This window comes from Phlebotomus papatasi, chromosome 3 (genome assembly GCF_024763615.1).
Source record: "Phlebotomus papatasi isolate M1 chromosome 3, Ppap_2.1, whole genome shotgun sequence".
NCBI lineage: Eukaryota > Metazoa > Arthropoda > Insecta > Diptera > Psychodidae > Phlebotomus > Phlebotomus papatasi.
Window position 1 is genome coordinate 5,502,177 of NC_077224.1, and position 17,879 is coordinate 5,520,055.

Below are 17,879 nucleotides of genomic sequence, written 5' to 3' on the forward strand. Positions count from 1 at the left end.
TTAGTCCTTATATATCTAGTAGAGATCAAATTGCTTCATAAATCACAAAAGCATTTCAAAATAAAAAATTGGTAGAGAAATGAATATTTTAGAATGTTCTGGCATAAGTTACAAGCATACGGGCAAACAAAAAATTAAAACACGAGAAGGATAAGTCATTCTCGGATATTTAACCGATTCATTACTGGTCAAGACCGGGTAGACTTTCAAAAATTCAAGATGTGGATTTTTTTGAGGTCACAGGTATGTTTGGACGAAGTGTTCGCCTGAATTACCTCTAAAATATATTTAAAAAATAAAAGAAATCGTAGGAGCTATTTTCGAGAAAAAAAAAAAACAAAAAACATGGTTTTGTAGCGATGATGGGATGTTGTACTGCTGTGTGCAAATCTACATTTTCAATTCTTACTGCAATTAATAGACCTCAAAGAATGTCAGTGAGTCATGAAAGGATGGCGGACATGGTATATTTGGCATTCGAGAAAAAACGAGCAAAAACGGTTGATTTGAACAAAGTTCTACGTATCTTTAATTCCATGAGTAATTGAAGAATTCCATAATTTAAAACCTTTAACCTGTAAGACTAGCTCAACTCAACGAATACATAAAAAATATCGTATTTACGAAGAATTTTGTTTTACTTGATTACAACTTAATTTACAAGACAAAACGTGGTGTAAAATACAATAAAAATGATATTTTTTATTATATTTTCTTTTTTCAAAAATAAATCGTTTTTTTTCAAAAAAAAACTTTATTCAAAAATGAGTGTTTATTTCATATACTTAGGAAATATCTTGTTTTTCTGACTGCATGAATCTACTCTGAGTAAGTGATTATGTCTAGTTACAAAGGATTTTTTTTAAAGGTTTCTGAAAACCCGGTCCCAGAGTCTAAATTTTAAAATTTTGAAAGGAAATTTCAGAAAATATGGCCTGTGGAGAATTACCTATAAATATATTGTGGTGTTATAAATCTGTCAGGGACTGTGTGTTTCTTGGGCTTCCTTCTACCGTTTGTGATATTCACGTACCTGTGGTAAACAATAATTTCTCTGTGATAGGATTCTGTGATATTTAATACCCTCTTCTTCCTGCCCAGTTTACCTGGAAATATATATTCCTTTATTAAATGTCTTCAACAGTGATCCGGAACGTAGGCGGCTGGATTTTCCAGAAGACGTTTCCTCGATGACCGCCAAATGCCTTTCACCAAATCCACTGAGGCAGTGAAACACACTTTTCACCTTCACCAATTATTTTATTTACAAGTATTTCTTCACTACTAGACTGAACACAGTTTAACTCTACGTCACTGTCGTTTTTCTGTATTTTAAACTAATATTTAATTTATAATTCACAAAATAAACTTATACACTTTTCTCCTCACGTCTCTTTGCAAAAATCAAGTCTCTTACGTAATGCCCATACTCGTTCCCGCTTATTCCCCTACTTTCTTTCCAGCTGATCTCATTCACCACTTTTTCCTCTTTCTCTCTCCCTCCATGCATGTTCAAAATCCAACCGTCTTTTGTCTCTTATTTTTAAGAGGTCTTATAGAATGGAAATTCTACACAGGCCTAATTTGTTAAAACCAATGTAAACCCTTAAGAATGGATAATATTGGCTATAATTCGTGGAGGAAATTGGATATTTTTTTAATTCACTCCTATATATAATACTTACTACCCAAATTATAATGAAGTGAAATTGAAGGGCCAATCTTTGAATCTTTTGAAGGGCCAATGATTCTTTTTCATTTATTTTTTAAACAAATCCATAGATTGTCTTTTTTCTTTCTTTCTTTCTTTTTAGAGTCTGACAACGAAGTCATACTGATTTATTTCTAAAAAGGAAATCTGTTTTTCAACAGATGTGTAAAAACAAATATGGTTTTAATTAAAGAAAATTGTTGAAAGGAACGAGCATCGATCCTTTACACTTTTTCATAAATAAATAAATTATAAAATCAGTGGGGAGCTTGTCTTATTTTTCCGTGTATTTTTCGAATTTATGTTTTAGGGGAAAGCGCGCTACCTTCGGACGACTCAAGCTTCGGACAATTCAATTTTTTCTCTATGTTCCTTATGGATTTCATCCATAGCTCTTTTCTGAAAATTAAGGGCCAAATTAATTTATAACACATTGAAAAAAAAAAATTGTGCAAAGCATAAATCGTTCGAAGGTAGCGCGTTCCCCTAGTAGATTTTGAGTTGATTTAGAAATCTACTCGAAATCAAGATCAGTGAAATTAAAGTGACTTTTAAGACGAATTCAACGTTTCGTAATATGATTTACACTTGGGCACCTGCTCATAGCACACTTTCGAATGGATGGTGCGCATGGTATATCTCCGTGGATAATATTTTCAGTGAATTTTGGACTTTAAAATACGAAAAGGGACGCTATGTAGCAAGAAAAGGATAAGACTCGGAAATGCAAACTTCTTCAACTGAATTATTGTTGAAAACATGAAAAGTTTCAACATAAATTGCTGCTTAATTTATCAACTTGGAATTTATTGCATTTATCCTATGGCATTTAATAATTTTTTTTTTCTGTTCCTTTCCACTTTATACACCCAGGGGAAAAATAAACTGTGTAATGTATGTGCTGTTAAGGTTAAAAGTTACCCAAATGGGAACGAATAATCTCATTCCACTCCAAGTTCGCACAATTTCAAGAAGAATATTGTCTTGTGGCAGCAAAAGTTGATTCCAACACCCTAGGACGGATAGAAAAGTTTGGTGAATCATCTCAGGGATCATTATTCCAGTGTCTTGCATATGGGAATCTCTTGGAGTATTAACAATTGAAAAGCTTCATATGCAGATTTTAGCTTTCACCTCAGCCATTTTGCCATTGTCATTATATTAAATTGTTATTTCGTTGTATAATCATTAAAGTTACCATCACCAAGGAAAATTGAATGCTTTTCTCCAGGATGTGCCACTTCCGCTACCTCAATTTAGTGACAAATTAATTTCACCCAATTCCACATTTGCTCAACATATTTCGTGCCTCATTCGCACAGTAAATCCCTCGAGATGAAGGAATGGGGCTTTCTTTTTGGGGGAGTGTGGAATGAGATGGAAGTTACTGTTAAAAATAGTTAATTTGGCTCTAAATCAACCCTCTTTTCCGTATCATTTTATGGGCTATAAGTATACATGTGAAAAAGGACTTACGGGACTCATTCTCCATGAACATCCCCAAAAGAAACATATTATTGTTGTCACAAAATCATTTATTTTCACTTTATCTGCCTCTTCTTCCATTTCTCCCATGATGATACCACCATTCCATGCTTTCTTTAAGCAGAAATCTCAAGTGTGCTTCCTCTATCACTATGGCATTTCGCTTTCATTGAAGAGACGGAGGAACCTGATGGGGTGACTAAATCGAAAAATCTATTGGCTACTGAATGGGGGATGGGATTGCTAACTGCCAGGATCAAACTGGTCAAGTTGACGGGTGAAATCAGGGACGAAGAACTTCTTAAAGGCATTTACACAAACATTAAAGGGTGACTCTCGGCATTTGATGATACAATTATGTTAAAGGCCGTTTTTTTCTAAATTTGAACAATAAAATAGAAAATTTGTAATCTCTTAATTTAGTTACGGAGGCTAAATATTTTCAGTACTTAAAGTATTGCAGTTCCCTATACATATTTTAGCTAATATTTAAGTACATAGAGCTAAAAAACTTTAAAAATTAATTTAATAAAAAATATAAATTTATAATTCTAAATTTTTACTTCTGATCCATTTTATTCTACTACACTGTGAGAAATCCGAAGAAGTTAAAATAACATTCCGGAAATGTTAATTTTACCCTGCAGTATTGATCCAAAATCGGTGTAAATATTACCCTTTTTAGGTGTATTAGGGGTTAAATGTACCCTTGTTCATGTTAATTATACCCTTAAAAAGGTGTAAAATTAACATTAAAAAATGTTGATATATTTTTACACCTAAAAAGTGTTAAATTTCTGAGGAAAAAATGTTAATCGCACCCTTTTTTTCTCAGTGTAGGAGCACATCTTCAAAAATTTGTCTTTTTTTTAATTGATATTTCTGTTTACAATGATAGGTGGTGAGGTGATAGGTGATTTTTTTTAAAAAGATATTTAAAAAAAGCTCTTAATGTGTAGAAGCCTTAAAACATTCTGACTAGATACTACCAAAAAATCTTAGTGTTATTTCTAGTTAATTTTTATTGTTAAGAAATTAATATAGAAAGTCAAAATTGAAAATAAAATTGAAGAAAATTCTTAGATTGTTCAAACAAGATTTTCAGATTATTTTATGTTACAGATAGTTTCCACCGTGTTACTATGGAGGTTGGTTACCTACGCTAAGACGGCGGTGGTCGCTATCATACAAACATTGAATTCCATGAGAACCTGACCCTGTCAAATATTTGCTTTCAACAGATCTAGCTCAAAAGCAATAATATGAAATAATAAAAAAAATACATTTACTAAAAGAAAGATAAATCATAAATTATTGAAATAATCGCCAAATTCGTAAGTTGATTTAAAAAATTATCGTTTTAGCCATAGTAATTTCTATAGTTGGGACTAAATATACTACAACCTTTGTTTTCAAGATTAAAAACAAAAGTCAAATTATTATAATAATTAGAATAAACTTTTCAAATAAATTTATTAAATTATTTAATAAATGGATTGTGAAAACTGCTCTCTCTTGGAGTTCGAGCAGTTAAAACAGCTTTAATTGTTTTTCCAAGTTTTACGTAAATGTATATTTAAAAGGTGCTTCAAGTATTTTCTTTAAACGAAAAGCTCGAAAAAACGATTTTGAAAATGCAAATTAGTTTGGATTACTGGAACATTTAATAAGAAACGATTAGGTGGATTAATAGACTGAATTCAGTAATTGGGAAAAGTGGTCTACCTTCGGACGACTCAAGCTTTGGACAATTCAATTTTTTCTCTATGTTCCTTATGGATTTCACCCATAGCTCTTTTCTGAAAATTTGAGGCATTGGACTAGCTATTAAAATATAATATTATAATGGACCAAATTCATTTATAACACATTGAAAAAATGATTTGCGCGAAGCATAAATCGTCCGAAGGTAGCGCGCTTACATGTGTCTAATACCGAATAACTTTTTTTTCAAGTTCGAAAACACATTTTAAGTTAGCTCAATTTTGCATTTAGCATAGTCTCAATCACTTGCAAAATTCTTGAAAGATTATAACTTTTATATATTGATTCCTTTTGATTGTGAACCATTAGGTGTTCGACCCGTTTATGATTTTTATTTTTTTTTTTTAGATTTTGACCCATTTGGAAGTTGGACCTATTGGGGCTCTTGACTGACTCTTCGGGAGTACGACCTATAATTTTGGCTCTTCGGTATTTCGACTCATTTAGGATTTTAGCCTTTCAAAATTTTGACCTTTGAATTGAATTTGAATTGAATTAAATGCTATTAAATTGAATGAAACAAATCGTAGCTATTCATCTGGAAAGGAAAACTTCGGTATTCAAAAGTTTGAGAATTTCGTAAAGTTTTTTTCTCAACCGTGTTTTTTTTTAATCTTTATCGATTCAGAACTCATTTGTGAATTTTAATTTAAAATGAACTTCAAAATTATTAACTTAAAAATATGACCAAAATCACCAAAATAGCGTAACAAAATTGAATTATCGTTATATGCCTTAGACAAACTTACGACTTAAGCCGAGAAACGGCTTAATGTAACATCAAAGTAATACTTTGACTAAATTTTCATCAGTTTGCCACTAACTAACCCGTTTCTCGGCTTATACCGAAAGGTGGATTAGTCAGAAACTGATGTAAATGTAATATGATCATATTTTGATTATAATTACGTTTAGCCGTCTTTTGGCTTAAGCCATCAGTGTGTCTAGGGCATTATGATCGATATTCATTACTCGTTTATGATCTTTTAGAACCAGATCAAACTTACTAGCGATTCGAGACCTTCCCAACCTTCCCAACAAATCCTGATTTTTCAAAATGCGTTCTGAGATAACATTTCTAGAACCTTTTGAACGTTTGACCTTGAAAAACAGAAATTAAGAATGGTAAACAGGAATGATATTTAATTTTCAATTCATTTTAGTTTGCTTTAGATTTTTTTTTTCTGGAGATACGAAATACATTCATATACTGCGGGCTTTTATTCATGAAAGTATCAAGAAATGTATCTTTGCGTTCTTACTGTTCATAAGTTTTCTTTTTTTTATAGTACATAGGAATGGTCTTTGCTAATCTGACATAGTAGATAGTATCGATGAAGACCAATAGTCTTTATCGGACATGGTAGATATGATCATAAAAGGTCAAAGGTTTTTATCGATCGGACATAGCAGATAGGATCGATGAAGAATAATAGTCTTTATCGATCGAACATGGAAGATCGGATCAGGGAAAACCAATGGTCTCTACCGATCGTACATGATAGATTGCATCGATGAAGACTAATAATCTTTACCGATCGGACATTGTAGATAGGATCATAAAAGGCCAATGGTCTTTATCGATCGGACGTAGCAGATAGGATAGTTGAAGAACAATAGTCTTTACCGATCGGACATGGTATGGGATCACAAAAGGCCAACGATTTTTATCGGACATGATAGATAGTATCGGTGAAGAACAATAGTCTTAATTCATCGGATATGGTAGATAGGATCGGTAAAGACCTATGGTCTTTACCGATCAGCGATTGTAAATAGGATCGAATGAATTAAGTTGGTTTTGAATGGGTAAACTTAAAAATAATGATGTTGTGTAATAATATGATTTTAAGATTTCTTCAGGCACAATTATAACCAGATTCCAATCGGTAATGAATCGGCTTCGGACCTGTTACGATCAGGGTTTATAAGTGATTATATTCTTCTTGTGCTTTTTGAGAAAAATTAGTGACTATAGTAATTTTGCGACACATTCGAATCGAACTCGTCAAAACGATGGACAAGCAAACGATCTTATTAATCCTTATAAAATCGTTTGAATATTCTGAAAAAGAATAACGAGAAATAAAAATTGAAATTCTTGATACAACCGTTTAAAACTTTATGTACTTTAATTGCTGACATTTCAGTATGACTGGTTGCTTGCCTCTAGAGTAACTCTGGGGGAATTGTTAGTGAATGGAACTGGAAAATTGTTGCATTCCACTTTGATGGAGAGGGTGGATTATATCTGTCTGGTCCATTGCTCCCTTATTCCATCCTATCACATTCTTTTGCAATTAAGCTGTGCGACAGAACTTCTTGCTTCTGGTAGTTAGTTGAAAAATGATTTTCTGCTTTCGACAAGAAGTGTATTAAATGCTGCAATCACTGATATCTCTCAAGTGCCTGGGAGACCATCATGTGTGATGAGTGATTCTTGTTGGATTTGCCTCAAAACATTTTCTGGGGTATGTTGTATAATAATTTCGTCCATGTTACAAGTAGAAAAGGGTTGAGGTTTGGTGTATAATAAATTATTCATTTTCCCGCAACAGAAAGATGGGACTGTGCGGTTTCAAAAGTTTCTCCATCCTTCTCTTGTGTTAAACGACAAAATTCAAAGCAATAAATCATATTTTGCTTCCTCCGCCTCCCATTGCATGGAGAGAAAACTCCTCCGCAACTCCTGGGAAATGGATACTTCTTGGTGCGCAAAAGGGTCGTACAGACTGACATAGGGCTTCTGCAGGGCAAAAGTGAAGCTTTTATATGTTGCCTTGTTTACCACCAATATCGAGGGTGTAGCTCAAATTAGTCAAAACTCATTTCCCGTGTGTTTGTTTATAACTCTGCGGTTGGTAGGGTGGGAAACTATATGTGGTGGAAATCTTTCGTCTCCTCTTTGATATTTATTGGATGTTCCTCTGTACTAAAGTTTTGGGGGCAGGGGGTGTTTGAGATATATGCGGTTGAAAAAGATTTGTAAATGAGGGTAATCATTGGATGATTCTCGGAACGTTTGCAACAACTGTACAAGGGCATGATACACCTACTTGGAATGTGCCGAATTTTTTACGACTTTGACAAAATTTAAATAAGTTCTCAAAGATTGATTAAAAGCGAAAATGCAACATTTACAACCCTTCTGACGAGTTCTGACGTTTCTGACGAGAAAAAGGGTTAAATTTTCAAGTAAGGAAATATAAAATGGGATGAATAGCCCTCAGAACCCTTTTCATTTGAATATTTCAGGTTCTATAGTGAAAACCGCAAAAGTATTTTGGACAAATAATTCAGGAAAGTTGAGTAAGGTCACATGTAGGAGGGGAGCCTTTTGTATCTCAGCATCTGGTGAGAGTGACTTAAACCGATGATTTGTCGATAAGTCACAATGATTGATCACACTTTCCAGCATTTTGAATATCCTTTATCCCGTTTGGACGGTGAAAATTATTTTGGGTTTTTGAAAGCAACCCCAGTTGGACCAATTTCAATTAATATGAATACCAAAATTTCAATAGCTTTCGAGCCGTTTTTTAGCGCATCCATCGTGACTCATTAATCAGTTCGACAGTGCTATTTTGCGAGGAGGTCACACACCAAACTCTTCAATATTTGTTTTTTCACCCTCTAGACACCACGAAAAATGAAATGAAAGAAATAAAATATCAGATTGCTCCCCTAGAATGATACAAACATACTCTTCAACAAGGGCGTACCCAGGATTTCGGTTAGAGGGTGGCTAAATCTCACATTTTGTTGGCGTTTACACAATTTTTATTTTGAAAAAAAAAATGCAAAAAGGACTACAGTCTTTAAAGAATTAATGATATGCTTCTGAAAATTTCCAGCTTTGACATTTTTAATTAACGAAAATTTACTTAAAGAGTTACGAGGATCAAGAAGACTAAAAACATATTTTAATTCATTCCTTACCATGGTATTATACATCATACGCAAATTGAGTGATTTTAGATGATTTATTCCAGGCAATTGATATTCGAATTTCTGTCGAGAATGGATTTTTATTTACTTTAGTCTTTCAATTACTTGGAAAAAATAGCCCGACAGAGATGGAAATACATTTCGTTGTTCTTTTCTCGCTTCGCGTGAAATCATGCAAGAATTTTGCTCAAAATGGCGAACGAAAAATGCGACATCCCGTCGAATTTGTTAAAATTGACCTTCATCCTCTTTCCTGATTTGAATTCTGGTAGCCAATGTGTTTTCTTGCATAGTTACTCTATCGAAATCAATAGTTTGTAATTAATTAATGTACAGAATTTAAATTCAGTGACCGTTAAGACGCGTCTTTGAGGGCGGCTCCCCGCGACCCCAAAATGGATAAAAATGATTTCTTTTCAAAAAATTCATTTATTAATTTGTAAGAAACTAATCCCAAAATATGAACATTCTACCTCAAGTATTTCTGGTACATTGACTGAATGGGTTAATTTAATTCAAGTCCTTAGACATAAAAACAAAAAGATTTAAACTATATTTTCTGAATTTTAATTTAAGAAATTTTAGAATTCAACCATTGAGCTATGGTGTAAAACACTTCAAAAATGCTTTGTAGAGTATTCTTCCAAAAATTCAAATTTCATTTTTTTTTTCAAAATTCCTTCTTTCAAGGACGTGAACCCAATAGGGAGAAGCGGTTGAAAATTAAAATGATGATGATGATCAAGGACTGGTTTAACTCATTAGCTAACAGGAAATATTTGGATTTTGGATTTCGGATGAACTTAAGTATATTAAGAAATCTTGTCCATCGAAAAGTAATTTTTTTTCAAAACGGTCTTCGAATTCCAAAAATCAGATCCCTACAACTAAATTTTTAAAAGAAAATTTCAGAATATATATTTTAACCATTTAAGGACGAGACCCTTTTTTCTGACCGAAAATCAATAATAAAAAAGAAACTAATAAACAAAATTAATTACATGTTTTATATCTGGCCTTGGACAATCCAATAGAGTCAGATTTGATGTAATTTTTGCTTCTATGAACGACGGGAACAAAAAAAAAAGCCTAAAAATTTAACTAATTTTCTGACGATACCAAAATGAATGATAATTTTCAATATAATGAAAATTATCATGTATGAGTAGTGTACATACTTTCTATTCTCAAAAGGGTTCTGCTTAAAAAAAATGGAAATATAAAAAAACAATAAAAATTATTAGTATTGTCATTTGAAAATTCGTCACTTTTGAGCTTAAATATTTACTATATAGCAAATAGTTAGAGATTTTCAAAAATTATCCCCCAATTTTGGTCAATTTTTTTCCAATTTCACTACTCACATTTGCGATTATTTTTCTCATTTGACTATTGCTGAATGAGCCGTCCGACATGTCGAAAATATTGCAGCAGGATGGAAACAACACACAAATATCTTTTAAAATTTTCACTAAATAGGACTTTTAGACACAAGATATTTATCACACAATACTCTTGAGACAGGAGCAAACACCTGAATAACGAAATATAATTTTCCATAAAAATTGTCCGGGCATTTATCAACCAAAACACTGCCTAATTTTTGCTTAATTTTTGTCTGCACTGTCTTTTTCTAAATCACAACACATTTCTCTACTGGAGGAGCTTTTCCTCCTAATGTTATACTATAATATTATTGAAAAAACATGCGAAATTGCCAACTACTTTGCGAATTCACAGCACTGAGTAATTCTATTTGCCATTTGACAAGTGAAATTTTCCCTCAGACATCCCCAACGATGGGAAGATTATTTGTAGGGACACTGGAAGTCACTGGAAGAGCCCATTTTGGCGCGTCATATTTTAGTCGTGGGCGAGTAATCTCAGAGTTATTACGACGGCAAGTGACTTTCGTAAAAACCATCATATTGTTCCCCACTTTCGGTCGTTCGACGCTCTGACGACCGTCACAGGACCCATTTTTGGATCCAGAATACATACATCCAACAGTAATCTTCCTCAAAATTGCCGTTTGGGCTTGGCTCAAGCTTTCTATCGTGTCATGGAGGATAGAATTCAGCAACTGTATCACAATGTATAAAATTAATTAAATATTTCGTTTTAATATTTATTTAAACCAAAAAAGGTACCAAATATTAACTCAGCACATTGAAGCAAATTCCTGAGACAAGTATAATAAATTTTAGACTTAAATAATTAATATTGAATTTATTTATTGTTAAATATATTTTTCAGTATTTTCATTAGGAATTGTAATTTTCATGAAAATTGACCAATTTTCTTTCGCAAACGGTCAATTTCATGTATTTTTCAGATACATTTAATGATTTGTAGGGTATTTTATGTTAGGATGATGATGAGTAATCGTGATATTGAGTTAAATAACTCCGACATTACATTTCAGTCATAAAAATTGTTAAAGATGACTAACAATTGTACAGATATTTTTTTATTTCATATCACGAAGAGAAATCCAACACTCAGTGGACAATTTTTGAGTCATCGGATAGATATAAAAATTATGCGTCATATTTGAGTCGTCAGCAGGTTATTTTCAGAGTTATTCTGACGCCAAATGACTTACATAATTACCGACATATTACTCCCCACTTTCCGTAATCCGACTCTCTGACAACCACCATAGGACTCGTTTTTGGAATTTAGAATGCATAAGGTCTATGTCGACCACTTAAGGATAGATTTTGTGAAAAACTTATGAAAAAACTGTTAAAATTTGTGTTTTTTAATAGGATTTTTAACTAAGACTATAGAATAGATCCTTATCTATCTAATTGTGAATTTCATTTAGTCATAATATATTTTTAAATTATAAAAAGAATTAAAATGTTTCAAAAATGTGAAGTGTTCCTCTACTCGACCACCCATTTTTTCTTAAAATTTAGTTAATCATTATAATAAATAGGGAAACTCACTTTTATGAATTCATTCAGAAGTAGAACAACATTCAAGTGAAAAAGCTTCACTTGTTATGATTCGTCGACCGGTCAAATTGAGGAACATTATTTGAAATGCACTTTCAATTTTATTATATTAAATTAATCCTTAACTCATGAAACTAAAATTTTTGCCCAGTAATGAAGATAAAATCCTCAACTTGCGATTAGACTTAAAATTTGAATTCTCAATTAATCTGGAAGGGTAATAATTGAATTAATTCCTTAAGAAAAAAGGCAAGAATATCAAAATGTATGCCATAATTTGATGAAAAATTGCGAATTTTATTTAAGAAACACTTTAACGCTCCGTCTTTTTATGATTTTTTTCAGTATATTATAGTCAATTTCTACACTGAGAAAAAAAAGAGGCCACGATTTACTTTTTTTCGTCATAACTTTAACACTTTTCGGGTGTAAAAATATATCAACATTTTTTAATGTTAATTTTACACCTTTTGAGTATAAAATCAACATGAAAAAAGGGTAACATTAACCCATAATACACCTAAAAACGGTAATATTTACACCGATTTCGGATCAATATTGCAGGGTAAAGTTAACATTTCCGGAATGTTATTTTGACTTTTTCGGATTTCTCTCAGCATTTTCACTGATTTGAATAAATTATGAAATAATTCACCCTATAATGTTAAACCATTGGCTGAATATTATTGTAAATGTAAATAAATTGAATAAATATATCTACCGGTCGACTCGAGGATATTTTACCTTACATCCGACAGTAATATACCCTTCACTGATTGAGAGAAATCCGAAAAAGTTAAAGTAACATTTCGGAAATTTTTATTAGGTGAGATTCTTAATAATCTCACCTACTATAATCCTACCAAAATTTCATGTCGTCCGATCGAGCTCAAACTTGGCCAAAATGTGTTTCAGCACTTCCTGATCACGAATATATATGTGGCTAATTTACGTTCCCGGCCGGCCGGCCGGCTGGCCGGCCGCTCTTTGGAGCTTAATAGCTCCTAAACTAAAAAAGATATCGACTTGCGGTTTTCGGCAAAGGTTATATATCGGGTGAAAATTGCAACTTGGTGCATTGACCCCCCACTCCCCACCCCTCCTTCCGCCATTTTGAAGACCCCCCTTTTTTTGTTTTCTCAATAGCTCCGCCCCTATGGCATCGAGCGGGCTCAAATTTTAGTATGTTATAGCTGGGCCTTAGGGCTTTCGATTAATACCAAACTTAAGGTCCCTCGACCCCCCTGACCTGAGCTATAAGGGTCCAAAAAAAATTTCTTAAAATGGCCATAACTCCGGTTCTAATTGTCAGAATTTAAAAAGTGAGGGCTTTTTGGAAAGCTCTCATAAAATGCCACTTCCCCTTCTAACATCACAAGTTCATAAAACCACCGCTAGGGGCGCTTTTTTTAAAAAGAAGATTTTTCAATTTTCTAAATTAAATAACTCAAAAATTCCATTGTGCATCGGGCTAAAATTTTAGTATGTTGTAGCCCTTGATTATACCTATCAAACAAAAAAATACTTAAGTCGATCCATAACCCCTGACCCGAGCTATAAGGGGTCAAAGTTCGAACATTGACAGGTCTCTATCTTCGGTTCTAATTAACATAGCGACCTAAATTTTACCTTTTTGGTTTCGTCTCGATGAGCACTTTCAGATGGAAGTTCAAAAATTCACCACAGGTGGCGCTGCGATAGCGTCAAAATTCATCGAAATTCAAACTATTTTTTCTCAAAAACGGCATTGTGCAAGTTAATGAAATTTTAGTATGTTGTAGTCCAGTCTAGGACGTTTCCAAAATGGTGCGTATGTGCTCTGTGGTTTCAATAGAACCGGAGATATGAGGGGTCAAAGTTCACGAAATTCAAAAAATCATATCTCCGGTTCTATGTGACCGATTTTGATGATTGAGGGCTTAAACGAAAGATCTCACCAAATGCTACAATTTTCTAGAACACTTGAACTTCGTGGGACCAATACCAGGGACGCCACAGTCGAAAAACCAATTTCAATATCACATAACCTCAATTATCTCGACTTTCGCTGAACAGATTTTGATGATTACTTCGACATAATTGTAGAGGACATTCGTCTCTACATTTCGTCCATACATCATTTTCCGCTCAGACTACGCTATCACTCCGATTTTGCCGTTTAAGTGTGAAAAAATTGATTTTTTCCATAATAATGCTTTGAAATCACTCAGATGCCAATTTGACTGCCTCTACTCGACCAAGACACTTAAAATAGGGTTTTAAATGGAAAGTCTCATAAAATACAACAATTCTTTGATATAGTTGAAGTTCATCAAATGAACACTTGGGGCGCTCTGGATGAAAAAACGAGTTAAGAAACAAACAACCTCGATTATCAAGGCTTCTGATTAATTGATGAGATCAAGTTCTACGGCAAAATTATAGAGAACATTGTGGTCTACATTTCACCCATATATCACTTTTCTGTCACTCCATCCAAATCTTTGATATTTTGGGTTAAATACAAAATTTGTATAATTTCACGAATTTGATTCAAGATAACTGAATGGCGTACCCCAACTTCAGCTCTAAATCGAATTTGCATGCATTCCGAGTTAGCTCACATTAAGAATCTCACCTACATAAGCCGGTTAGGATTATCTGTCCCTTTTACCCTGCAGTATTGATTCGAAATCGGTGTAAATATTATGCTTTTTAGGTGTATTAGGGGTTAAAGTTACCATTTGTCATGTTAATTTTACCCTTAAAAAGGTGTAAAATTAACATTAAATAATATTGATATATTTTTACACCTAAAAAGTGTTAAAGTTATGAGGAAGAAAAGATAATCGCACCCCCATTTTTTCTCAGTGTTTAATTGCTGCTTGGGACTCTTCAATATTTGTTTTTATTTCACCCTCTAGGCACCACGAAAAATGAAATGAAAGAAATAAAATATCAGATTGTTCCCGTAGGATTATCCAAACATACTCTTTAAGCTCTTATACGGTTGTTGGGTAGATAAAATAATACACTTATTTATTTACCCTATGACAGACTTTATTGATGATGTATTTAATTTATCTGAAAATGTTACGTGATTAATTGTGCATTATTATTAATTTGTTATCATAGAATTTTCATGGGGTGAATTTCAAATCATCATTTTTCAAAATTGTCTTGGGAGCTTTAAGCACAGGCCATACCGTGTTGAACAACTTATTGCCTTACAAACTACGCATTACGTGCTCTTTTTCTTTCCATTCCTGGATTTCCTCCCTCTCCTCCGGTGCCTATCCTTGCCCAAACCCCATCAACTTCTCTGCTCAACATATAGCACACCACAGGGAAAAATCCATTGTGGATATCGTGCCAGGAATAGTCAACGAGGCCTCAAACGATGAAATTCTCTTGTCGAATGCGCATTATATTTTCCATCCTACAATATTTCCTCCTTTTTTTTCTCTCCCCTCATCACCCCATGGCTTCACGGAAGTGTCACAGGAAATCACACCCATGCCAAATACAATCCACAACTCACTTCCACCAAAAAGTTCGGGAGGGAAATCTCTGCAGAGGATTTTTTGAGACGTGGAATTTTGAATGTGGCGATATTGTGGGAAAATTTTTCACAAGCACAACCGATTGACGAATAAATTAATATTCACCAGATTCTGACGGTTTTCCTCCAACTCCCCATTTATCCCCATCAAGCTGTTTTTTTTCTCCCTACGAACCACAATACTCCGGCTGACTCTGAAGGGTATATAAGCCTTTGGGATTATTTAAAATCCAAATGAAATCGGTTTAGGAGGAACCTTTTGAAGTTGCTCATTGAGATCACTTGGGCATTGTTGTGTGGCAGATCAACTGGTTCCTCTGGATGATGATGATAAATGATGTCTTAAATGACAAATGATTATCACAGATTTTTTTTAATAATAAATCCCGCACCCAGAAATTTTTTTTTTGTTTTTTCCCCCCTTAATACCGTAAACCAGATCATAAATCAATTAAATGGATCTCTGGCGAATTTTCCAAGCTCATTTTCACATTTGACCCATTGAGATAAAAAAAACAACAACATTTTATATCTGCTGTGATGGTTTTGAAGGAAAAATTATGGATGTATCCATGGGATATAAAGTGAATCATTATGGTTGAAGGTGTAGTTGAAAATGAGCCCTCAAATTAAACCCAAAGGAATATTTTACCAGGGAAAAATTTCCATTCACTTTGGGTTTGTGAAGGTAGTAAAAAAAAAACTTTGTAATTTCTACATAAAACATACATTAGAGATAAAATGGATGAGATTTTTGCGGAGATAACTTCTATAATTAGTTTAAGAGTACTTTTATGTAGAAAAAAATAGTTTAAACTTCTATTCAATTTTAAGTGAATAAGTTCAAGTAATTTACTTCAAAAGGGATAAATTAAACTATTCGAAGAATTGGTTTTATAAATTTGTTAATTGAAATTTGTATTACAGGAAATGCATCGAAGTGGTAATCTGCAAAGGGGAAGCCAAATGGAAAAGTTTTTGTGGAGCAATCAAATACTTAAGTTTAATTTCAAATTCCTTGGGAATTGGTTATATTGCTAGTTGGGACGAATAAAATTATTTTATATACCATTATTTTGAGATAGATAGATTATTTATATGTGTAAATAATAGCTCGAGAGCACAATGAGTCTGAAATTTTAAAAGGTCTGTTCATCAATGCAATGACATAATAAGAAATTAGTGAAAGACATTGTTTGTATGATAAAATTATTAAATAAATAGGATAGGGTGGAATCACCATTTCTCGCCACTTATATTGAAATCGCTATTTTTCACGATTTATGAAATAAATGAGCCGCAAAGTTACTTGTATTTTTAATGCTGCTACGTATAGAGTCGAAAAACACTCATTTTTTGTTTTGAATTTAAATGTTTGAGCATTTTTTAGAGGAATATTTTAAGCAAGTGCATCGAATCCAATATTTCTTACCAAATATAGTAAGTGTCATGAAACTTTTATTTAACAAAATTTCCGATTTTGAATCAATAATTTGTATATTGAACATTTAATTACATTCGACGAATACATAAGATTTGTATTTAATTAGTTAATACTTCATTTTATATTATTTTTATGTAAAAGTGAGCCATGGCGGAAAGTGGTAATATTCTAAAATTAATTCACCACTTGTCGCCATAACTTTTGAATAGGCGACGCTAACTTCACTTCATAGATTCCCAGTTGTCAAATCTACTTTATTTACTTTGTGCAATAGTCTAATAATTTGATTTCTCAAATAAAAGTAAAGAAAAATCATGTAATGTGAGTAATAATAAGGTGGTCATGAGGAAAAAGAAATGCTGAATGTATTTTTTGCATAATATTGCTCAAAATAATCGAGTTTGAACTTTTCCAAGTGGGTGGCGAGAAGTGGTTACAGAACTGGCGAAAAGTGGTAAAAAGTGGCGACAAAGTGGTTATTTTTGCATTGTTATTAAAAATCAGTTTTTTATGTACTCCCGCATTAAATTGTAGGACAATTGTTTTGAAGAATCTAGAGCCAATATATCTAAGTAGCTTAGTGCCAAATTTGAGTTATCTGATTATAAGGCGTCAAAAGTTATAATACAGTCGATTTCACTTTTTCCTAAAAGTGGCGATATGTGGTTACTTCACTCTACAGTGGGTGTTAAAAGTTTGTTGCCTCATGCATGTTCGGGAAACCAGGCACAAAAAATGATACCCCATTCGTCCCAAAATAAGTCACACGTTTGGAAAAAGATTGGAGATAAATGAATTGTTTTAAGGAATTTTTTTGTTAATAGTAAAAATATCTTCGTATGAACTATTCTCCATCTTCAGTAGTAATATTGAGGTCCACCCACCATGGTAAGATAAGGAACTGGTGTCTTAAAGATTTCTTTTTTTTCACTTTTTTTCGAAGAGCTCCGGTCGATATGTAACTTTTGAAAATTCTACTGCAATTAACATTATTAACTGGAATTTCATTTAAAATTTTAGTGT